The following is a 26,472-nucleotide window of genomic DNA, read 5'->3' on the forward strand; positions in this document are numbered from 1 at the left end:
TCTCTTTGGTGGAGACTTGCTTTCCTACCAGCACGCATCCACTGCTATCATCATCTACTGCCTCTTCTCCATCTCAGGGCAGAACACCACATATATCAATTCCCAGATCTGAAAGATTCAAGCCCACAATTCTCTCTTCTTATTAGGCCTCCCAATCACCAGGATATTCTAGTGTGGGAAAAACCTCCACCTCGTCTTTGAAGGTGTTTCACTTTGCATAGAAATGCACTAGGCCAGGGAAAAGAGGAGGAAGGAACAGGACTATTTAGTCTACTGGTTGTAGTGCTTGCCAAAGCCTGGAGCTCAGGTCTCCCAGTCAGTGCTCAGAAAGATTTAATCAGGTTCCCACCTAATTTATCTTCACCCAAGAAAACAAAACAAAAGCAAGCATTCTACAGAAAAGAGTTAACACTTAAAACATCCCCTTTGCAACCTAGACGGTAATTATAGAATTGGACACGAGTTTACTCAGGCGGGACAGGAAAGGAATACAGAGCTGTACCTACTAACTAGTTTTTTTTGTTTGTTTGTTTGTTTGTTTTAAGAAGCCAAGAAGCCACTACTGCATGTCAAGTGATGCCAGTAAGCTTTGCCTAACAAGGCCTTAGTAAAAAAAAAGCAAAATTTCTCACTACATGCGCTGATTACACAGCAAAGTAAAGCTGCTAACAAGGGTCTTGTACTAGAGCCAGCAGCACAAAGAGAAACGTTTCTCCTCATGGGTCTGTATTTGTTACTTGGGCCCACTCGATAGGGAAAGGCTGGTGACCATCCCATCTTAACACACTCATGCACACCCACTGCTGCTCACCCCTGCCAGCATAAGGCTCCCCACAACACTGACAGAAACAAACACAGTTAAGAAACCATTAATTGCCCCTAGTAGTATTTTTCTCAGATTCCAATTAGATTTATTTATTTTTTTTTAATAGTATAGACATTTTCTCTGACAGAACACTTCATATGACTCCAGAACATTCACTTCTTTTTTGTCATCCTCCTCCCTACCCCCAAATTCCCCTCCCTTTGCAAGATTACAATTTCCTTAAATATATATTGCACCAGCAGGCTCTGGGAATGCATTCCAGATAAAACAGATGAGTAGAAATAAGTTCTTTTTTAGAAGGATCAGCTGCTAAAGACATTCCAGTAGAGGTGTCAAACAGATTTTATGAAGAGAGCTAATCACATTTTTAATTATGGTCTTCATGCTGACTTTACAGAGTTGGGGTAAAAAGCTATGCTTGATCAAAAGCAGATATCCTACTTACATCAATAGGTTTATAAAAAGATTGAGAATGGAATTTAGACCAGATGGAGCTTTTTTTTTTTTTTTTTTTAAAAAAAAAAGTTTATTAACTGTATCTTTTGGTTGCAAAACAAATGGCGGTTGATTTATCTGCAAATCAGGTACTGACAAATTTTGAGAAAACTGGCTCCTAGGAGTGCCACAATCTTGTTCTAGAATTAAATGAGTTGTGTAAGTGTTAGAGCAGGTCTTACCTCCTCAATCGACAGCACATTTTTTACACTATTTTAACTTAACCTTCTTCCACACTGGCTGAATTAGAAGGGTACAGTCCCCTACATGGAGATATTATCAGAAGTAAGAAAGAATACTGGTAAAGCCTGCTATTACTGATAAATGCTACCAATATAGGTTATCCCTATTAGAGAAGGTACTCACGTACCATCATAGCCGCATATACACCAGATCACAGGTTAGGGAAAAAGCTAAATCACTGTAAGGAAGAAAATATTTACTTTGCTAACTAAAACAGTTAAACTTGTATAAACATCATGTTCCACATGGTTAATTGTGCTTGCTGGTTAATGGGATTGTGTCACTTTACATTTATACTTTTAAGCTATTAAACATACACATACACTAAATTTAAAACCTGGTGTGAAATTCTGGTCAACCTGAAATCAAAAGTTTTCTAACAAGCCTAATGAAGTCAGGATTTCTCCTGGGATTAAAAAAAAAGTCCTAAAACTTTCTCATTTATATGGAATTCAAATTTGTATTAAATACGTGCAACACAGTTCTGTTTCATAGAAATTTGGGAAGGGGCTTCGGAGTTCCTTAGAGGAAGCCCTGGGAATTTTGGTTTTACATCCGTGATGAGAAGGTTCAGATAAAATCAAGGAACTTGAACACACACACACAATCACTCGTAGATGTAAAACAGAACAAAGAAGTAGGTTTTGGCCATTGTATCACATGTGCAGTCAACTATAAGCTGATGCCTCCCAAGGTAGCAAGAGTATGGAGAGTTTAATCATCACATCTGCCCAGTCACCTCTCAGTTTTACTCAAAAGATTGCCACATTTCAGCAATGGATAAAATGCGTGCATTTTCAGCTTGTATATATTATTTACACTGGGTAGACTTGTCCAGGCCTTCATCCAAGAAAATTATGGAAAAATAATTTTAATTTTAACTAAAAAAATTAAAATCCTTTAAATTAATAAGAAAAAAAAAAAAAAAAAGGAAAAATTACAGGTTCTGTATGTAAAGGAACAGTTTTTTATGCAGGGCATTTCTGAAAACATTTACATCTGTTCTGATTGCAAATCATACTGAATCAAACTAACAATAATTTAGTTTTATAGCTCTGTATTTAGTTCAGTTTCTGTATGCACACAGACTCATTTACACACTAACTTGCGTACTAGCAGAATGAGGTGGTGAGTTTTACATCTTCATCTGAAAAACAATTATTGCATAACCATGTTATTTCATCATCTATTAAATGTTAAGCTCATTTGTGCAACATTATCCTAGTCTTTGTGTTGCAGACACTAAAGTGAGGACAGACATTTCTGTGAAGTCTCTTTTGATGTATTTTGTAATAGTTCAGTTCTGGAAAGAAATGAATTGTAAGCTTTAGAACAGATAAAAGGAAACTATGCTCTCCACACCCCCATCACAAGCTCTCCTTAGGAATGTGAGTACATATAATTCTGGAAGTGTAATAATCATCATCTTGCTCATTACCTGGGACCTCCAGGGCTAAATCACAAACCTTTACACCTCAAGTTAAATACCCTAGCAAGCAGCTGTAGCACACTCATATCCGCTGCTGGCCAGACGCAGACGGAGTGGGAGGCATAGTGCAGTGAACAGTGGGCTACATATGCATACTTACTCAAAAGCAAGTTAAAGATTGGCTAGAGACTAATCCATTTTATAGGCTAAGAAATTGATTTTCAGAGGAGCTGAACTGCAGGTGCTCAATTCTCTTTTTTTTTTTTTTCCTTTAAAAAAAAAAAAAAAAAAAAGCTCAGCTTAACTCTAGTCATAGTATTAACAGGGCTCACTACAATATAGGAAAGCATGGGAAATATCTTAGATTCTGGCATTCCCTAAGTCAAGGTCCATTGTGTGCCGTGTGTCAGCTATTTCTTTTTTCCTGGAGCTTGTAGCTGCAAATCTAGAGACAGACTGGACTACAAATGTTACCCAGAGCAGCAACATCCAGTTATTTTTGGATGCAATGTTGAATGCACTTCATCAAATCCTCATCAAAACAAAAAAAGGCAACAAGATGCTTTATGTTCTACTGCTAAGTAATGAGAACATTAGAAATAAGCCAGTTGTAAAGTCAACACTGGATCAAGTCAGACAAAACCGATTTACATTTATCAGAAGAACAAATGAAGTAGGTCTCTAACTTAAGGCTTCAATTTCAGAAGGGCAAACTCTTGTGTGGTCACATCAGCTGGACTGGGGAGCTAATAGATTGAGTACTGAGCAAAGGCTTACCATTGCTTTACATCAAGAGTGTTAAGATGGTCAAGAATCTTTATTCTGAATACCAGAAAAGAAAAAGAAACCCAGAATAAAGTATCCCAGGCCTAACTGGATGTACTATCACCTCAAGAAATGTATTACATGTAAACAAAAATAACATGTGAAAAACCCTTTTCTTTGCTAATCAGTCCTTATCTAAAAAGCACGGAGGCGAAGCAAAGACTGCCAAAAGAGAAGCTGTTCAGCTCTGCAAAGGATATTAAAATGGATGAAAATTATTTTTCAGTTACATAAATAAAATCAAAGAAAGAAAGGAATGCAGCAGAGATTAAGGATAACGCAGGCATGTTCCCAAACTCAAATTGATACGTTGCATTAATTTAAAGAAGTACAACACAGAGCACGGGGTGAAAGGTGAATAGCTAATAGGAATGATGTTAGAAAATGAAAATCAAGTGAATTAGAAACAAAATCAAGTCTGTTAACTAGGCTTCTAGAGTTTAGAGCTGTAATCTCCACCCCAACTCTGAAAGTTCTAGAATGAGAGACCATAACAGTAGCAAGGACATTCTACCAAACTTAATCAAAACAAAACTACCACAAAAAGAATGGACAGACTATTCCAAGAAAGGAAGAAAAAAGTCTGAGATTGGCCATGCTTATCATTCTGACCCAGTAATAGAAAAAAATTTTGCAACAACTAATTGAAAGCAAAAAGGCACAGAAAATAAGAATATTTTAAAAATACAGTCTGGAATTATTCAAGCTGGACCACAACACACTAAGAGACTTTGATAAAAACAAAACAAATACCAAAACCCAACCCTAGCATTCTGAGTTACAGCAGCATCATCAGTATCATTCCTCAATATTAATAAGGCTCTCCTAAAATACAATCTAACTGTATATCATTGGTGTAAGGCAGCTGGAGTAATTTCCAATAGAGACGTGGAAAATTAACAGCACGGTGTAAAACACTGGGATGAGCTCACCTGAAATACCCCGTAGAGCATAGTCACCTGTATTCAAGAGATTAACTGAAACTAGAGTAGGTAGAGAATGACCACTAGGAAGATCAGTGCAATGTAAAACCTGTTTTATGAAATGAGATTAAACAAGTTTGATTTGTTTAGTCTACTATAACAAAAGCTGAGAGGATAGAATTGCTGTCTAACTGTGTTAGCTAAAAAGCTGAGAGGGGGGAAAAAAGGACTATTTAGAAGAGAGTTTTGGCACAAGACCAAATGGATTTTAGCTGGCCTTGAATAAACTAGGTTTGAAATTAGAAGATGGTTCCTAATCAACATAGCACTGGTGATGAACTTTTTTGATGGTTGGTGCAGGGCTTTTTTTTTTTTTTTTTTTTTTTTTTTTTACTCTAATCCAAGTCAGTACCAATGACAAAAGGCTCACCAGCAATACTGTGAAGCTCTCAAGTTTTTTTAACAGCTGTCCTCTGGGAACACTGGGATTAAAACATACAACTGTTTTTAAGACAGAGTACAACACATTTTGGAAGAGAATTACATAACCTTTGATGTGATGGGAAGGGAAGGACTCAGCAACCCAGCTAGCACCATCCCATCTCAGGCCTTGCAGTGGAGGAGTTAGTACACAGGCCCAAAACACAGCATAAAATAATAGCTTTGTGATAGAAGGAACCTGAGTGGTATCAATGGTTAGGCAAACAACAAAGTAAAACAACATATTTCCTTCTAACACTTAACTTCCACCTCCCCCCCATTTTTTTATTTTTCATTTTTTTTGATTTTTAAAGCCAGAAATAAATCAACCAGTTAGAGCCAACCACATTACAAATAAAAACCTCCTTCTGAAGAGAACTACCATCCTAACAAATTATTATTTTTCCTTTTGGAGAATAGATTATTAACAAAACGCACAAAACCTTAAGAAAAACAAATGAACTTTCATATTTTTGAATAGAAGAAGCCTGACAAAAATAATTCCACTTTTAAATGAAACAGCATGTTGCAAGGTGAACATATAGCGAACATACTGAATAATCAGAAAGGTCATTTTGATATCAAATATAAAATCCTCTGTTTTAAAGGAAAACAACACTTCATAAAGAAAGAGCTCTTTTCAAAGCAAAGGGAATAACATTTGAACCAAACAAGAGCTAGGTAGACAATCGTGTGTGACAGGATTTTCCTCAACGTACATTTTAAAAAGATGTTACAGAAATTAATATGACTACACAAGATCTTCTTCAGGAAAAATAAATAAACAAACAGTTGCTTATTAGTCACTAACCTGCTTGAAACTCTGACACCTGTCATTGACACGTGAGCTCCTCACAGCACTGCTTAGCCTGCGACCAAAGTTCAGGGAGAGCGAAGAGCCGCGAAGAGCCAGGCATTTCAGCACCCCAGCCTGATCTTCTGGGGAAATATAAAATGGAGCCCACATCCCTCTTTCCAGACAACGAGATACTGAGCTGCCTGTACCAAAGCCTCAGAGCAGCCCTTCTTCTCCTCTTAAAGAAGAGCCAAATGTGACAAGAGTCAATGCTTCCCAGGAGAACAACTTGAATCACAAATTTTCTTTAAATTAGTGTTACTCAACAGCCCACACTGTGGATGGATTCTGTAGCCTGGCAGATTCCTGTGAGGTGGCTGTAAAGCCTGGGAGACAGCTTCAGTGGCTGTGCTCAGACGTTTTACACCTCATCCTGGGTTTCCTCTCCAGAGAAATTTGGGAGTGGGACACACAAATCCTCCCCAGCAGGCATGGCTGGCTCCATGCATGGCCTCAGGCCCGCAGTGCTGAGGCGCTGTGCCGCTTCTCCTGTGGGGAAGGCACTGGGGAACCTTCCAGAACCCTCAGCGGGTCCCAGCTGCCCCATGGGCCTGTCAGCCCTGTGAAGGCTTCCTCACACAGTGCCTGTGGCTGCAGCAGTTGTATCAGCTTTGCTCTTACACACCAGGAAGAAAGGAATGGGCATTTTTTTATTCTGAGTCAAGGTGCTCTTGATGTGACTGACATCCCTGAGGAAAACTCCATGTCCAAGCGTATCGCGTGCTGTATGTCCCCATGCTGCAGTTCGCTGAGGCAGGTGAGGGAAGAGTGGTTTGGGTTGTGCTGGTTCTGAACATCCCAGAGCTGCAAAGGGGAGGCTTTAGGAATGGTCTTGTCCCAGGCAGCTTTTACCTTGAATACTGGGGAGCTGATGATCTCTGAAATTTGTACTGAGCTTGTGCAGCAGAGTGACACAATTACAGACTGCATCATTCCTAAATATATCTTTATTTTATTGCAACACAGATCAGAATAACCAATGATGGGTAAGGCTGACAATACGTATTTAAAGATCAAAAAGATATCTGAAATGAAGGAATTACCTTATTTACTGATCCTATTTTGTAAATTGTGAATGACCTCACAGGCAAGAAAACCAATTGGTCTCGTGCTTGCACATTTCTGAAAAATCTTTATCACTGAATGTTTGTATTGTGTTGACAGGGATATGGACTCATGCCCATGGTATGGAAATAGTAAACGTGATAATAGTACTAACCTCTTCGTTAAACCCTGTTTGGGGACTAAGGATGCAACTGCAATAGGAAAAAAGCAGATCAATCTTCATGGGCTCTTCAAGAATTGTTCTCTGACAACTTGCCAAGGCAAGTTTACGTTAAACATGCCAGAACCACCAGCACCACCTAATTTCTTATGGACAAGAAAGTAGCCATTTGGTGGCTGGCAACTTTTAGGCACAATTGAATTAAAAGATATACTTGATTATTCAGGAAAGAAAAAAAAAAAAAAGTAAGAAAGAAAGAAAAAAAAAGATACTAATCAGGCCACCCAGTCTGTTCTTAAATTGCTAAACATTGTACTGGAAAAGAATATTAAGGGGGGAGGCGGGGGAAGGGATGGAAAGGTACAAAAACTACACAAAGTAGAACATGAATGTTTTGAACTACATATTAATGGTTCCTACTGATATTTTAAATCATGGGAGCAGGTCTCAGTTGCATACATTTATTAATCTTATGTCTCCCTTTAAATGTATAGCTTGCTGGTTTACTTTTTTAAAAAATAACCATAGCTAAAAGCAGTGACAGGGATAAATGATAGAAATGTAACAGTAGAGGTTCCGGGGCTTGGACATTAATGTTTTTTTAAGGCTTTCAGACAGCACTCATGGCAGGACAAATACCAGTGACAAACACAAATACTTAGGCTATGTGAAGAAATGAAAAGCTTTATGTTTAAAAGGACTAACTCTTTTAAATTAGGAAAAATGAACTAGTGCAAAGATTTTTCTTATTTTTCCAAAAGAAAAACAAGTTTGTTTTCCTCTCATGAACCTCTATTTCAAGTTGGCGTAACATTGTCACATTCAAACTCTCCCTCATGGCTATTCAGCAAAGAAAGAAAGAAAAGGTTTTTCCTTCTTTTCATAGCACTTATTAGTTTGCTAATGACGTTGAATGCAACATATGAAGGATATGAAGTTCATGAAGTCTCCAAAGAACATGAAAAATAACAGGTCCATAAAGGTGGGGGGATTGTAAGATCTATGCTTATTCCTAAAACAAAGGCGACCTTTTCAGATTTGTCAGCTGCATTTAGCAACAGATTTCCTGTAAATGCAAGCACTGATAGACTGATGATTTATCCATGTGCAAAGTTGCACTGATTTGACTGAAGGCTTGACTGTGCGTAGAATTATTCAGGAATAAAAGCAGTATTCTTACTGAATTTATTGCGCAGACATGCTTGTTCTAGAATACAAACCAGAGTAAGGTAATCATGTTATATGATAAGCGTCTATATGTAAAATATTTATATAGGGGTGTTACCTTTGAATTCCCACCCTGACTCAACCTAAAATAATTTTCCAGTACAGAATTATTTTAAACAACAATTAAAAAAAAAATCTTTATTCAAAACTGTGGGAATTCCTTATATATATATATACCTTATATATATATATTTCTTACATATATATATTTCTTACATATATATTTATACGTTGATACGAATTTGTCTTAGTTTGATTGAAAACATATTTTCAGTACAAGAAATTGCCACAGATTTCTTGGACTTTCCTTACAGATTTCATTCTTACCTGAGCTCATCTGGATTTATGTGTGGCTTGAATCCATGCCCTCTCATTCTGGGGACATACTGACTTGATGGTCTTCCAGTGTTAGTTCCAACTTCCCGAGTGTGAAGATTTGGGGCCCTTCTGTTTTTTATTCCCACATTCGTTCTCTGTGTCAGACATTGCTTCTTACAGCTGACTTGGCATCAACAGTTGCTGGTCAGATGTCTCCATAAACTGATTGTCGGATGGAAGATCACATGCAAGTTCTGATCACCTTCTGGTGTGAGTGAAGAAGAGAGTGTAATTTTGGGAGGGACATGCACAACTGTACTCTGTATGAAAGCTTGTGCAAAAAACAGCAAAGAGCAAATGATTAGCCTTTGGCTTGAAATAACTAAAAATTTCAGCATCAAATCCTGCATAATGATGATACCAAAACAGTTCTAAAAATGATCTACTTCCTTTCCCTCTTAAAAGGATGTTATAAGAATGTTCTACCTTCTTCTTCACTCCATAATCAGCACAGAGTTTGCAGTTTCATGAGGAAAGTCTTTAATACAGCACAGTGTGAGTCTTAAGACATAAAAGGAATGTTCAGAGGCAGTACTATAGGAGAGGCATGAGAACATACTTCTTCATGCACTTTCAATATATAACTCCATATTACTGTTATACTCTTAAATGTAGCTTTACTATTTCTAGCTTTATGGCACTGTCTATGCTGCATCACAGTGGATTAAGTTAAGGATTAAATTAAGAAATTCTTTTGCCACAATTGTAGTGCGTTTCTGGTCTCTCCCTTTTCAGAATGGGAAAATAAAGATGTGGTTAGTAAAATACAGACATAATTTTAATTTTTCTTCACTGCTAGTTGTTAATGTTTGAGAAAATTAAATTCTTAGCTGTAAAAAAAACCAAGACAGATGGAGATCCTGTGCAGGTCAAGCATAGCCTGTTCTGTAGAGTCCCCTCCTGTAACTAATCTGCTAAGCAGACAGCAGGAATGGAAAATCCTTTTAGTATAGGTGCTGTCCTGCTATAGAATTGCAAAACCTTAGGTCTGTACAAAATAGGGATTAACATCATTTTTAGGAATGATGGAAGGAAACCTGCATCCAGGCTTCCCTAATCTGAAAAAGTAGTAATGTGTCAGCCTTTTAGTCTGATCCCCTTGTGCCACAGTCAGGTATGACAGTTTTTGGTCTTAGGTGTATTAAATCTGTAATTAACTAGCTTCTCTGTGAGTTAGTAAACTGGCCTGAAACAGCCTGTGAATGAGTAGAGATTAAATAAAGGCAAATTAATTAAATAATATTATCAATTTCTGGCCTTGCAAGGTGCTTAGTGTAGAAGGAAAGGTTTTTTTCTGTCTTTCCAGTGATAGAAAATCTTTGTTCTTTCTTTGCTTTGGTAGAACCTTCTGCCTTAAATAGCTCTAAGACAAACAACCAGATTACTGGTTGTACTGGAGAGCAGGTGGGCATCCAACAGGGATTTTTTTTTTCTTGGATAACCTGTGACAAGAAATGCATAAAGACATGAAAAGCAGACTAAACCAGCACCTTTTATTCTTGGAGGAACTGGAAAGGGTAGAAGAGAAAGAGAAGCAGTAAGAAAACAGGGATGAAAATGCAGCCCCCTTCACTCTCTGCTGCTTAGCTACAGAGGTGAAGGAGCAGAACTGACGGCAGTCAGAGGAGTACCCTACTGCCCCACTGCCACACATTGCTGATTCCTGCTTTAACATACATGTATATGGGTACCAGCAGATCGCCCTTCACCCTCACAGCCCTGCAGAGACTGGCAGGTGAGGAACAAGTCTATCAGCAGCTATTGTGCAGTGAGCAGCAATTCCTAGTTCTCACTAATTCCCACAAAACCACACAGCTTTCCACTACTTATGAGACTGTATTGCCTGATATGAATGTTCCTTTAACACAGACCTTTTCAGCGTTGTTAATTACTGCAGGCAGTAGGGATTCCAGCAATTGTTTTCATCACCATACTTGGTATTTCAGTACTTGCTTTTGTTAATGAATTGGTTTAATTATAAAATATGTTAAGGTGTAAGTACTTGGGGGACTTGGGGGGGAAAGGAGGGGTTATTATGAAAGGCTTCTGATATGTTCAAACTATTTTACTATGTTAGGAAAAAAACAACAGTAAGCAAACAGCATGCTCTATTCCCCCATTATAGCATCACACAGGTTACCTCTCAATGTGGAGATGATGCACACAGTATTGCATATCCTTTTTCTCAGTGATGGCTGATGCTTTCTTCTTGTTAGTACTAAGCCTTCAGCCTTTTTCTCAGTAATAATTCAGGTATCACCTATATAAGTTGATGGAGATAATGGACTGAAGCAGAGCTTCTGGGCCTGAGGGCAAGGGCTGGGGAAGGTCCTAGGTGGATCAGATCAGGGCCATTCAAGCCTGTTGGAACCCCAAGGGCCTTCCACTTCAGACTGACAACTCGACAGAAGTACTTTCACCAACTCATGTCTTGTGGGCTATTCAAAAATCATTAGTTGTTAAGAACTCTTACCTTCAGATGTTCAAAGACTTCCTAGAGATGAAACAGTCATTCCAGAGTTGTCATGTTCCCTGGAAAAAGTGTTAGAGTTCAGTTTTGTCACTCCTGTATGTTTTTTAAGTCTGATACACTACCTCCACCCAAAACCAAACCTTTTCACCAGTGAAAGAGAAGTGGAAAATGCGAATTGCTATTCTGTACAGGCGGATGTGTAATTCTGAGTATGTCCAGAACTCACAGTTGAAGAAAATCATCCCTGGGGTTTCTCTTCAGTAAAGTTTCTGCAATAAAAAAATGTCAAGTCATCTTTCAATCTAAAACATTTTATTCTTTTCATACGGAGCAAGCTTACAGACTGACATGCACGGGCAATTACCTCAAGATAATGATTATTCTCACTGCAGAAGTGTGTGAATTTTAAGCTATTCAGAGAGTCTAAGTTTGGACCATTCTAAAGGTTATTCACTATAGCAAAATGAGTGTATATACCAGGCTTTCTGCTTACAGTGATTTTTAAATACAGTTAATATTGGCTTATTTCATGTAAATAAACTTGCATTGAGAAATTTAAGGCTGGGCAGAGGTCAGATTTTGCCATTTAGGGTCTGCTCCTAGAAGGCCTCTTCTCTCAAATATACATAATGCAAGAAAATTAACGTTTTAGTCAATTAAGTTTGTTTAAATGACATTACAGAGGATAAGCCCAAATTGTTTCAGAAAGTGTTATCCTGGTGTTCAGAGACCTTGTACTTAGGCAGTCTGCCAGAATCTATCACCATGGCTTCACAACAATCAAGGCCTTGACAAGTTTTATGTCTAAAGAAAACCAGTTAGTCAATTAATGGTTAAAGACTTCAAAACATCTTTTTGTTAGTATGACACTAGTTCAAAAGATAAAAGACTAAGCAAATCTTTTCAATAGTTTTCTATTCTTTTCTCCACATCTTCTGAGGAGAAGGAATGAAAAAAAAACCCAACCACAAATCCTGCTAGAACGCATAATAGTTAACTCGTAGCCAGCCGTTTAGAGTAACTCTTCCATTAGCAATTGCTACATTTCCTCTAAAACAGAAAGTTTCAATAGATTTTACGGTTTCAGACTTGAGGTCTTTTCTTTAATTGGATGTCTCCATTTAATTTTGAATGAAATAGTTTTTCTTTTATTGCATTCTGGTACATGCCAACTTCGACAGAGAAAGCAAGCAACATAATGCTCATATGGCACATTAAGAGCCACACTCTGTTGTGGCTTTGCACTTCAGAGACCTTAAATTCTACAAAATTTGTTCATTAGAAGGCTTGACTACAGCAGTCTCTACATTAGAGTTAATGCAATAATTGAACAAGGCAAAATTGCTTTTTTGCAAAACCTATTTTTGAACTCCATGAAGGGACTAAATAACAAATTGTCTGCCCTAATTTCTCTGCATATTCTTTACCTAGCTCAATCAAACATAGCTGTACTTAATGCTCCTTGATGAAATTCTTTGCCTTGGTAATACAGCAAATCAGTGTGCCACCGCAGAGATTTTTCTCATCCCAAAGTCCAACAAGATATCTTTTTGGAATCTTTCTTTCTTCAAAAGACACATGGTTGTGATTCCTAAATATGCCCGGATTTCACTGCTGCAAGTATCATCAAGCAGCCTCTCAATATGAGTCTCCCACTGGACATAATGTCAGTACCTGCATATACTGTCTTGGAGATTTTCCTTGCTTCCAACTTTGGCCTTCCACAACAGCCACTTGGATGCACTTCTAGAGTAGTCAAGGACGTAGAGTGGGCTGATTCCTTAAGAGCCTCTTAAAGAAAACTTGGCTCCAGTACATGCCTACCCAACTCTGCTGACATAAGCAAGTTTTGGAAAGAACAGAAATTGATTGCTGAAAGCAAATATAGTGCCTTCTCTAAGAGGCCTTAATTTGGGAAACTATCCCTGTTCAGGATTAGTTTTGAAGTAGAAAACTGTGTTACTGCATTGCCAGACTCAGGTTTCTGTCTGGAATTCTGCAATCCAGTTTTCAGCAGCTCCCACAAACAGCACTGTCTTCCACAATACCACAGTTTCATAGACAGCTGTGTGTAGGAAATACACCTAGGATATATACTTTAGATCTTTAAGTGCATGCAGTGGTTGTAACATCTCCTGCCTGAGTTTCAACACCAGTCTGTAAAATTCTGTGGCCTAAAGCTGCCTGGGACCCTTCTATTGTAGACTACAACCTTTCATTTTTATTTGTTTATTTATTTTTTTCAGATTAGCTTTCTTCCTTTACCAGTGGACAGACCTTCAACAACTCTCCTATTGCAAAAAAATATATATGATTTCCCATATTCTGCTCAGAGTTTCAACTGTCCTTTAATTGAATCTGTCCAAATAATTTTAAACCTGTCTTTGTGACTTCTGTCATTCTGTCCTGGTTCAGTAATTGTCATGCTGGAAGGCACCTACAGATTGATGAAGCATCTTCCAGCAACTTTATATTTCCTAAATGTATAAATTGTTTATTTAGGGTTCAGTCATGAAGATCAAATAGTCTCTTCACTTCTGTCCTGGTAGCAGCTTCATCAGTAAGGTAGACACACATAAATTACACATCGACATAATTTTCAGAAAAGCAACTTCAAAACATCAGCCAGAGTTCTTCAGCTGTATTTAAATAGATTCCCCAAACATCATGGAGTCTTAGAAATGGCAGAGGACAGACTGGGGACTGCTTGTAATTGAATTAACAAATTGTATACCATTACTCATCTTGTCCTTGTTAGTATGAATAGCGGTTAATGAAAGTTGTGGAGATGGCTTCAACTGTTCAGGTTAAAGGTCTCTCTTTCCACGTAGCTACCATTGCTCTATCAACCTGGTTGATAGCCTCTTCACCTCATAGTTCTAGGAAGGGATTTTCTTCTATACATAAATTCCTTAAATTAACCATTACTGACAGGTGGGTGCTGAAATCATGTATTTCTAGTGAAGCCAGCAGTTGGGATTTTCAAGGGCATTCTTAGTTTCAACAAGAATATGACTGAAAGAATGTGCACCCTGATAAATCCTGTCTTTGCATTTTCTTTCTGGCCAGAAACCAAGTTGCTGTCAAAAGGTGCTGTTCATCAGGAGAGGAAACCTTTGTTTTGTTTAATTTCGAAGTTATAAAGCATAAAACTGTGAAAGTGTGGTAATAACATTTCAGCCAGATTAAGCAGGGTTGTAATATATTGCCAAATGTTTCCTGAAGCAATGAAGATTCAAAGTGTGGTTTCCTCTTTTTGCCCCAGCCATATTATTATTATTATTATTATTATTATTATTATTATTATTATTATTATTATTATTATTATTACTACTACTACTACTACTACTACTACTACTACTACTACTACTACTACTACTACTAATTATTTATTTTGGAGGGGGACTGGGACAGGACGAGGGACAACTACTCATACAGTTATTTTCAAGGGTTTTCCTTAACTCAGGTCTAAAGCAATTGGGAAAACTGGAGAAAATGTTTACCACTGTTTTCTTTTGGTCAGTTACAATGTTGCTGGAAATACCAACATTTCAACACGTTGAACATTTTCATTAGCTTTACCAAGGTTAACAGAGACTGGCTCTGCAAAAAGTCAAAGGTGGTAGGATCTATGCCCAGGAGCCACAATATATTGGAAAGCTAAATCATCTCAGTAAATCTGTCCCTAAACCACCAGAAAGAACTGAGTTGCAAGCATTAGAGTTGTCCCCTCTTTCCAAATCCACAGCTTGAATTCTCCTGAAAGAATCTGCTTTTCAGAAAGTATCGTGCATCAGCCATTAAAAACAAGCAAGCAAGTAAAAAAAAAAATAAAAAAAGACTTTTCCAGATGTCTCAGGTTGGATGCCCAGAACAGCCAAGTCATGAATCATTTGTAAAAACCATGACTGTGGTCATTGCTGCAATGCATTTGGTAATCCGTGGATACTCTAGGATTGACCTAGAATATCCTTACAGAACATGTATAAGACTATACCTGGGTATAGTTCCTCCTGGGGTTCCCAATTCTTTATCTGTCAACTGAAAATTTTTGAGATGGAAAGTGGATTTTCACTAGGTAAAAGCTAAGGTAAAAAAAAAAAAAAAAGTTCACAAATCCACCACAAACAAACCCACATTTGAGCATATTATAACCCAGTTGATCTCACACATAGAGTAACTTCAGATTTTTCTGTGAAATCCATTGGGAACCAATTTGGGGGTTTTAAAAAAAAAAAAAAAAGAGGAAGAAGAAATTCCATTCTATTACAGTAAGACGTGCATATTAAGCTAATCATTTAAGCATGTTCTTCAAACTTATAAATACTTACATTAAAATTAAGCACATGAACCAAGACTTAATCAACTGTAGTTATCGGATTCAGCCAGCAGTAAGCCACAAGCTCTGAAAGGCCCCATTGAACTGATAAATGTAATTTATTTTTTTTTAAATCTACAATAAAAGTAGTAATATCATTTTATGTGAAATGTTAAAAAATTATTGCAAGAAAAATTCACCCTCTCTCCCAAGCTGAGAGCTTGGCCCTGATCCTACTTTCACTGGAACTGCAAGCGCGGTTTCACAGATACCTCTAATTTACATGGTGAGAGAGCTCAGTGTGCCCTTTTGTATACAAAATTTTAGCATACGGCAATCTCTGATGGCTGATTACCACCCTCCCTCTCTCCTTCTTCCTTTATAACTGGGTTTATAAAGAAAACGTTGACACAGCCTTAACTATGGCAACATTAGCATTTGCCATTATAATTAACAGATTCTTTTTTTTTTTTTTTTTTTTTTTTTTTTTTTTTGTGATTTACATGCATATACTCTTCCCAGTGCAGTAGTTACAGATGGTATATCTTGTAATGTATACTATCCCTAAAGAACAAATACGTTCTTTTTAGAATATGTCTCTGATAAATTTTATTTAAATGTAAAAGGTAATAAGCAGAAAATGTAGTTTGTTTACAAGTTTCCTTTATGGCTGTTTGACTGTCACTTTTCTGCAGATTTATGATAATCATTCTTGCAACAAAAACGTTTACTTCACTGTCTAAATAATAAGGTAATTTGTTACAGCTAATTACTCAAGTGCTTCCTTAATCTCAATTAAAAGATTCAGGCTGGTTTTCTACATTTCTGCAGCAGTATGTTCTAGAATATCTTGTTAATGTATTCCCAATCACATATTTGTTAAGGAATGCATGGTCCATGCAAAACTGAAATGCTAAAATACATAGCTGCAATCTTAAACAATGATTTATTGTGACATGGGATGTGGGACATTTCCACAGCTTTTGTGATTGCAGTAATGAAGCTGTAAACCAAATAGCATGAAATGAAGCAAGGCCTTACAATTTAATCAGCTCGTAAACAGATCTACTGCATCAAGCAAATGACATTATTATCCATCCGAAGTAAATCATGCTAATCTCAGGAGATAAAATCAACATCATTAATGGTCACATGTCATATTCATCAACACTAAACCATCCCTTTTGACAGATTAATCCTAACTACAGCTCCCACGATGTATGGTAATAGGGCTTGTAGCATACATTTCATTCAGCAGTAAGGCTAACCAGCACTCTTAGTCTGCTATTACAAATAATTTTTTTATTGATTTACATATTTTAAAATGCATTTAAGGTGAGGTACCATTAAAAATCCTGTCACTATCACATATTTCTTCCTCACATTCTCAGCCTGTATTAATAGAAACTAGAAACTACACACTGTATGCCATATAAATGCTTTCTTTAGCATGCTGTTAGTGGTAATTAAAGATTTCTGCCTGTGTTTTTCATTCAGCAATGAAAATGTGTCCTTTTTATAGGGTGTAAAGAACTATTGATAGTATTATTCCAGTATCTCATTTGTAGTGTAGTAGTGCATAGTGCCCCTGGTCATGGATCAGGGCTCCACTGAGCTAAGCAGGATCCCTGTGACTTCATTATCCATTATCTTGTAATTAATACAACATGAAAAACAAGGTGCGTTTATGATATTCACTCTTCATTGCAGTTTATTGTGTCCTGCAGAATGGTTGTGTATTTCTGCTCAGACTCCAGCTCCTGTGTATTGCCTATTTGTTCCAAACACAAAATATATTTATTTATCATGCGACTGACCCTGTATGAATGCTTTTGAAAAGTGTCCACTATTCAAAGTGTCACTTTCCTTGAACAGGCACTGAATTATATTGACAGGCACATTATCAAGGGCTGCTGACTGACAGAATGAATGACTGCGGCTACATGCCGCATTGCCAGTCACTGACTGAGTGGGTGCAAAAATTATCTACAACCTTTGTAGATCTAAAGGAGCCTGAACTGAGGCTAGAAAAGAAGATATATGCAAGTGATTTACTAGCGCAGCATTTATCAGCTTAGTACAAACATCTCAACTATTACCCAAACTACTTCACTAATGTAGTAATTCATTAATGGTTTATTCTCTCTTCTGAAACTGTTTTTTTTAGCATTCCTTTTATGCAATTATTAATGTCATGTTATATAATATGTGTTTATGTTTCACCAGGGAAATGTTTGGGGTAATAATTTTGCAAGTAACCACTGCCTCCTGCATTTGTTTTTAAGGCAGTGTGTGTTAAGACGCATCTCAGTATGATTGTAAGGACAAGGCAAAAACAGTACTAGAGAGTGGCTGTGGCTGACACATTGCAATCAGTAAGTTGGGCTAAGAGAGAAGGCAGAATGCTTCCTGGGCTGTGCTGGGACTTGAGGAAAACACTAAACTAATCACAGAAAAAATAAATCATTTATTTGCCAAAATAATTTATTAGCTGGACTTATTTTTGATTGACATAATGGCAGCTTAAAGTAGGCCACAAAGATCGACTTTTTGTAAAATCACATCTATTGACTAGAGTAAAAAATGTTAATGAAATGTCTCAGTAAGTGCATTAATTTCAAAACCTCAAAGTACTAATGTCAAATTTACTGGAATCCACTGACCTTTGAAGAGCTTTTAAAGATTTTATGACTTAGATTGTCACATTACTTACCAAAAAACCTTAGGAATCTGTTGTATTTATCCATGCTGTGTTTGTGGTGTTGGGGTTGTGAAGACTTTCCCTGTTCTGTACTTGTCCTTTTTACTCTCAGTACTCCAATACCTCAAGTCCTCTATAAGAAGTTTCTTAATCTTTATATGTTAAGGCATCTATTGAGCTCATCAGTGATGGCTGTTAGAGGACTAAAAGAGTTACTGATGAGGAACAACAAAAAATCATCTTTCTCGTAGGATGTTGTGCTATTGCATAACGTCTTAGTGAGATCGTGGTGGCATTGAGCATCATTTGTCCTCCAAACCCATGGCCTAGTACCTCCTAGATGTGTCTGCTTTTACAGAGGTTCACTGGTAAAGCCAAGATGAAAGTAATGCTTATGAAAGGATATGACTTAGGTAGACAAAAGGAACAAGCCTGTTTCTTAAGCAACACAAGCAAAACTGACAAAGGGACTTTTTGGTGGTGTACATGCTCATATAGCAGAAGTTTTCCCAGCTAAGGTGTGGTGGAATTGAATGGAAGAAACACTCTCTTCTATAGATGTGCCACCAAAATTTTCTTGTGGAATAAGTCTTAGTAAGAAACAGCACTTGGGCAAAAATAACTACGATATAAAAAGACAAGACAAAGGATGGTTTGTCTTTTTTTTTTTTTGTCTGCAAAGAAACAAAGGAACAGAAACATACTATTATCTGCCCAAACATACACAAGAAATCTGAGGCAAAACAATGGTTTTACTGGTATACTTAATTTACATTTAAAATTTTGATAATAGATCACATCTGATACCTTTTCTACATCTAAACATTCTTTCTGTATGGATTATTAGAGAATTATTTTTTTGAAAATCACAACATCTTTGAAGATATGGTCACACATTAACACAGCTGCCTATCTGTGGGCTCACAGGTCACTGATGCGCTATTTGAATGCTCACCTAAGTCCCTGGTTCACCTTTCTGTGGTTCAGGTGTTTCAGAACAGTCCCTGGATCTTACCCAGGTCAGCACACAGCTTATACGCAGGCTGTTGGTCAGCCGCCTCAGTCTCTTTCTCCAGCAATATATAATTCAACAAATATTGTCATCTGCATGTACGTTTTGAAGGGAAATTACATGGGCAGATTTTTTTTTTTTTCCATTGAGATGACTAAAAATATCAGAAGTAGTAGGTTAGATTTCATATAACGGGCAAAACACAGCAGGATTGTCTCTGATAGCTCACTTTTATGCCCATTAGGGATGTGGATTAGGAGAAAGAAGATCATAAAAAAGATAAGGACAGTCCCATGGGACTAGCTGATATTTAAGAGTAAAAAGACACATTATTTTATTCTTATTCTTATTTATTTCTTCTTTGCAGAGTACAAGTTTTAATCAATAAATTATAAAAACTTCTTCAAGATTTTTTATAAGGTATTTGGCAATGGGACTTATATAATAGCCACTATTGTACTAAAATACCATGTCATCTGTAACTTTTTCTAGCAGAGACTTATTAAAAATGCAATTAACTAATGCTAATATTACAGAGAATTAGACTAGTTAATCCATTTGTTTCCCTTTTGACATACATCTGTAATAGGAAGTCATGTTTGTTTTTATTAAGTCATGAAAATATTCTATCAGTTTAAAGAGCTACATGTTGAGCTCATACAGATAAGTGGTTCATTCTCAAAATGATAAAACATGTCAAGATATAAAGATAATTTCATTCCTTGAAAATGAAAAGATGACGTGATTTAAAATACTGTGCTTTGATTCCATGCACAGGATTTCTATAATCAATCATCCAAAATAAACTACACTCTTTAGGAACAACCAGAAGGGAGACAAGCTGAAAACATGCCTAAAAAACATCTAAAAATATTTAAGAATAGAAAGCATCTTAATTTTTATGTGTATGTTTTTTGCTATTTTATAGTATTTGCAACTTTATGTATCAATATACTAAGCAAGATAGTGCAAAACAATGTTTTAATGCTAGTAAAGTCACTAGTTACATATTAGTAATATTATCTACGTTATTATCACTCTATTATCAGGAAGTGATTACTGAGGAAATGACCCTTAAATAGTCGAGAATAATAAAGGCAACTAGAAGATGCCAGGTACCCAAGACTGATATACAAGGCAGGAGTCTCCTGCATGTACATTTGTGAAGGATATTCAGAACAACATACAACAGAGTCATAGTACTATTATTTTACTACCATCGTGTGCTGGTGAAAATGATGGTGGAATATGCAGCACTGGAAATTCAGGCCCTGTTTTTCTTGCCAGTATGTTGTCAGTTTGGATTTGGCTCAGGACTGTAATGAGTAGTGAAAAAAATCATTATGTTCTCACTTGTTAGTCAGTGTGGAATAAGTTGTTGTTTATTGCATTGTAGCTCTGAGGTTGTATCTGAAATCTAGAATGTCTTTAAAAGTCAGTGTAAAGGATAAAGGGTGAAGCAATAATTTGGCTACATGAAGGGTTTATGCTACTACAAAAAAGTGTTCAGGAGTGATGGGAATTAACATAAGCTAGATATGGGGAGTTCATTCTGTAACATCAATAATAGAGTGAAAAAACAGCAGAACATGTCTCAAACATGGTGGCTTGGCAATGTGAATTCGATAAAGGTACCTGTCGTGGTTTAACCCGGCTGGCAGCTAAACACCACGCAGCCGTTCGCTCACCCTCCCCCCTCCCTCTCTGGGACGGGGGAGAGAAATGGAAAGTGAAGCCCGTGAGTTGAGATAAAGACAGTTTAATAAGACAGGAAAATAATAATAACAAAATAATAATAACAATAATAATAATAATGTTACAATGGTGATAATAGGAAAGTAATAATAATATGTACAAACAAGTGATGCACAATGCAATTGCTCACCACCCGCTGACCGATGCCCAGCCTAACCCCGAGCAGTCCGGCCCCCTCCCCCCGGCTAGCCACCCCTATATATTGTTTAGCATGACGTCAGATGGTATGGAATACCCCTTTGGCTAGTTTGGGTCACCTGTCCTGGGTCTGTCCCCTCCCAGCTCTTACTGCACCCCCAGCCTGCCTGTTGGCAGGACAGAGCAAAAAGCTGAGATGTCCTTGGCTTGGTATAAGCACTGCTCTGCAACAATTAAAACATCGGGGTGTTATCAGCACTCTTCTCATCCTAAGCCAAAACACAGCATTCCACCAGCTACTAGGAAGAAAATTAATTCTGTTCTAACTGAAACCAGGACAGTACCAATGCAGCAGAGGCCTTGTGATCATAACTAAAAACTCCTGATAGCTGATTTTCCATTTTGCCATTTGGCATATAAAGTAGAGTATGTTTTTGTGCCTATGCAGTGACAAACTAGTGCCTGCTCTATGATCTACATCCCTTCTGTGAACCAGCTTTTCCTGATGAGTAATCTCCATTGCCACTGTTTGGGTCATTAAGAAGAAAACCTTAACCTTGGAGCTGACACCTTCATTTTCATCTCAGCTGACTGTGGAGCCTCTAATTTAGAGAAACAGAACTTCTTATGCATAGTAGCAAGGGGAACAGTAACAGAACTGCAAGCTCAAACCTAAGAAGAAAACACTGAGGATCTCCTAAACATGCAAAATACCCGTAGCTCACCAGTAAGCAAAATTAGCCTCTCCCATTTTCTCATCTACAAAGTTAAGTGACATAAGCATGGATTTCCATATACAGTCTTGCAGCTTTTTTAACTCCATGTTTAAAAAGAGGAAAACCCAGACTGAACAGAAAATACACCCCCTGTTAAACCTGTGTTATAACAACATACAACTACACAGAAGTTAATGTACTTGTGGCTTTAAAGATTCCTTTCAAAGTTTCCTTTCTCATGCAAGTTACAGGAGATCCACCATGCAAGCATGGGGATCATTACAGTTAATTTAAGGCACACTGAAAAAACACAAGCTGGAACAAAGCTCATGTTTTTTGTAGTTTTAGCCAATCTTTACCACAAAATGCATTAATCAATTTTGAATTTTTATTTACCTTCCTTTTTTTTTTTTTTTTTTTCCTCTTTTTATTTCCGTTCTATCAAATGCCATTTCTGATGCTGGAGAAGAAAAATCAGCTTACATCTTTATACACACAGAAGACCGAAGCACGTGTGCTGTACCATTTCTTAGCTGTTGAGAGTGGAGTTGGAAACACTTCTTTCTATACTGTTTGGATTATAAAAGAACAGACTTAACTTGGAAGGACTGATTGGCTTCAATGGATGAGCCACAGCTGTCTTACAAACACTTCAGTGCTCATATAGGCAATTCCCTAGGTCTTCATTTTAATGTAAAGTTCTACTCTGAAAAGCAGTCATCAAAGCAACAGCTCTGTCTGCAAATACATTTTATTTATGTGTGTAAAGCACGCTCCTTTTAGTAGCTCAGTTAACTTTTGGTTATGTGTAATACTCAGAGGGAGCTTGAGTAGTCAGGCTCTGAGATCATGACTGCATTCTTAACTGAATTCCAGTGGCAAGATCAGATAGCATCCGGCCTTTATGAATCAACATAGAGTGCTTCCTAGGAAGGGCAGGGTAGTCTTTTGTTCCCATTTACTTTTGCATGGGAACAATCATAATCTACCTACCGACCAGAATCGTTTCCTCTTAGCCTCATCTGCAGCAGGTAATGCAGCCTGTCACTCTTACAGCCAGCCTAGCGAGCCACGCAAACGCAGAAGTGTTCATGCAGTAAGTGGCATCTGAACTCTTGGGAATTTTTGGCACCAGTACCTGAGCACTGCCGTTTGACCCCAGCAGGCAGCTCAGCACCACCCAGCTGCTCACTCACTCTCCCCAGGTGGGGTTGGGGAGAGAATCGCCAAGTCCAAGTGCCAGAACCCATAGGCTGGGTTCAGGACAGTTACTGGGGAAAGCTAAAGCCACACATGCAAGCAAAGCAAACCAAGGCATCCCTTCACTACTTCCCATCGCTGGTTGGGAAGTAGCCAGCTGGCTTTAGACTTCATGAAGTTCTTGAGGCAGCACAACACCTCTGTGTCTCGTCCCACCCCCTGCCAAGGAAGCAGTGCATCTCTGTGGGACTATCTATCCTATGGCCTGAGCAGGAACAGTCCGGTTTGACTTGCAGATGCTAGAGCATTTCTCTTGGGTCAGCATATAGAAAAGTCCTTTTCTTGCAAATGGAAAACATTTTGTCTAAAACAAGTAGTGAAGCCCTCAAGGCTTTTTTCAGTGTCATTTAGGAAGGAAGAAAGCCTTCAAGGAGAGCATATGAGTCATGGGATTGGTTTCCAGAGGGCTCTTTGGGATTCTTTTAGACCAAGAGTTTTCTAACACTGTCAGAGCAGGGGTTGTGTGAAACTCAGCAATTTTGACTGTCATGCTATTTTTCAGTTCCAGCTTTCATCACTTTGTGCCTTTTGGGTCTAACTTTGCCTCCACTTAAGTGGTTGTCAATGTAGAATAAATCACATGAAGAATACTTAGGGCCATGCTCTTTGCCCAGCCCACATAATAGAGGAAGGAGCTAAATCCTCAGAAGTAAAAGGGGTACACTCTCCTTCTCAGTATGGTTATTGAAATCCTGGAGAACTAACTGATAAGCTGAAAGTGAGAAATAGTTGTTTTCTCTAGCATGCACTCCATTAAAATCTGTGAGGACTCGGAGCCCTCTGCTGCTTTTTAGAAAAGCAGGAAAAAAATCTGCCGTGACTTTTGAGCACAATGTGTGAGTAGGAGAGAGTAGAAATGAATGTATTGCACAATGCATGAGTAGCTTTAGTACAAATTAATATATTGTGATGGGTTTAGGGGACAGAGGGGTCCAGGTCTAGATCTGGAACAGTCAAATCAGTAATTCATGGCTTTCAGTAGTGAGGCCAATGATTCTTGAGTTCCAGCCTTTGCAACTGTGCCTTGCCATTCATTCTTTTTCAGATACAAAGTATTGCAGACACTCTTTCTCTAAGGGGAACATGTTAAAAGACACTGTGACTAGCTAACAAATGGGAAATTTAACTACTTCTTTACATTTTAGAGTAGGAGGTAAAGTGGTCTCTTGATTTACAGTTTTAAAGAAAAAAAGTGGCCTGATTCAGATAGACTCTTGCATGGGAAGCTCACATAAGTCTGAAGACTTTACAGAGGAGTCAGCTTCACAGTAGGAAAAGCTTATTTTGTTATTATTAGCAGCCTGAGGTGTGCTGATTATTTTACTCCTGGTATTTTGCCATCTCTTTTAGTATGCGTTGCCACAGAATGACTCATGAGAAGGGGTTTTTGAATGGAGCTCAGTCATTTTGGCACAGACTCCAGCTCTGATCATAGGGAAACCATTTACTTTTCCAATTACGTGGTCAAGGCACAACCCCAAGTACTGCAGAGTCTTCTCTTCCCATATTAACCTAGCAGGATTGGCCAACTAATAAACAGAAGAAAGTAAGTGTTTGGTGAATATTATAGTCAGAAACTGTACACAAAAGTCTTCAGGCAGTCAATTTCCCTTCATTATTTGCGTGCTGCTCTTGAAGAGTCTTCACAGAGTCAGCTTTCAGAAATGTATTTCAATAGCAATACTACAGATACAAGAATTAGAATTTCTTTCTTCAATAGTTAAAGTTAGAAGTGACACATAACTGACCTGTCAGCTCCGATCCTTCATCTGGTGAGGGTTTAAATCAGCTCTCTAGTGGAAAACAATCTGGTGTAAAGTTGAGCTAGACCTTAGCTAGACAAATCTCATTAAAGCACAAACCTTAAACAAACGTAAAACTTCATTGTCACCTACACACTTGTTCTGCCTATCTAATCCACACAATGGTCTGTTGACCATGAACCCTTCTCCCCTGTGGGAACCAAGAGCAATCTCCTTCACACTTCTTAACTTCAAAACATTCCTTTCCTCCCCTCTTTTTCCCTTAATTCTGCTCTCCCTCTGATCATAGGAATTCTCTCAGTAACTCTTTTTCAACACTGGAAAGCATTCCAGTGTTTCAGTGTATCGCAGATCCTCACATCAGTTACTGTTTACAGGGCTGCAGCCTGCAGTTCAGCAGTATTGGGCTGTTGCCCCAGTCGTTGAAGACAGAAAAGATTTTGCCACAGACTGTAACGAACATAGGATGAGGACCATGCAGCAAATTTTGTATTACATCCAGGTGTGTTTTTATGTAAAAGATATTTTTCACTTAATGTAAATGACAGGGCTTCAGTATCCAATGGGTATATTCTTTCTAACTCTGCTCTGTGCAAAAAGCTTTTTCATTTACTACACTTTTGTTTCAAGCACACAAAATGAAGTGGGGTCGTTAAAAACAGGCAAGTACTGTACCTGATGATTTACCATATTTTATTTACATTATTATATAGCTATTAGATGTAATATTGTCTGCTCCTGTCACTCTCTGCAATGTGTTTGATGATTCAGGGAATAAATAAAACCCAGGGTTAGCAAATAAATGAGAGCAGAATTGGCAGAACACCAAGTCTGCTTTATTTGACTGAGAGAGAGATGTGTTACATGGCCTGTTTGTTTAAATTATGCCAAGAGCTGAGATACACCAGGTGTTGTAGACCATGGAGTAGAGTCCTTAAAGTGTTTGCAAAAACCAGATTTCTGTTTACTGGTTTGCTGGAATACAAAGCCAGAAGGTTTACACAGAAAAGTTTAAAGAATGGAACTCTGTGCTACTATTTTTCTATCATTTTAATTAATTAAAGTATGAGCAATACCACATATGTACTAACAGTGACTATCTGGTCCCTGTGTGTCTGCCTCTGTGAGGAAATACACAGTGTATGTAATTATGTCAAAGTATTTTAATGATTCTCCTAGTGATTCCGTAATACCACAAGGCAATTCTTTAATGCAAATTAAACCATGCTAACTTTATTCGACTGAACTTTTGTTAAGTTCAGTAAATGGGAGCTGGGTCTGAGAGATCTGCTCTCCCGGGGCTCTTCCCCCAATAGAGGTGGCTATCGACGGTGGGTTAAAGCCAGGCTGAGCTGGTCTTTTAGCATGGGTGTGGAAGTACACAGCTCCATTGCCACACAGAGACTTCAGTAAAGCAGATCTATCACAA

Source organism: Aythya fuligula, chromosome 7, assembly GCF_009819795.1.
Source record: "Aythya fuligula isolate bAytFul2 chromosome 7, bAytFul2.pri, whole genome shotgun sequence".
Taxonomy (NCBI): domain Eukaryota; kingdom Metazoa; phylum Chordata; class Aves; order Anseriformes; family Anatidae; genus Aythya; species Aythya fuligula.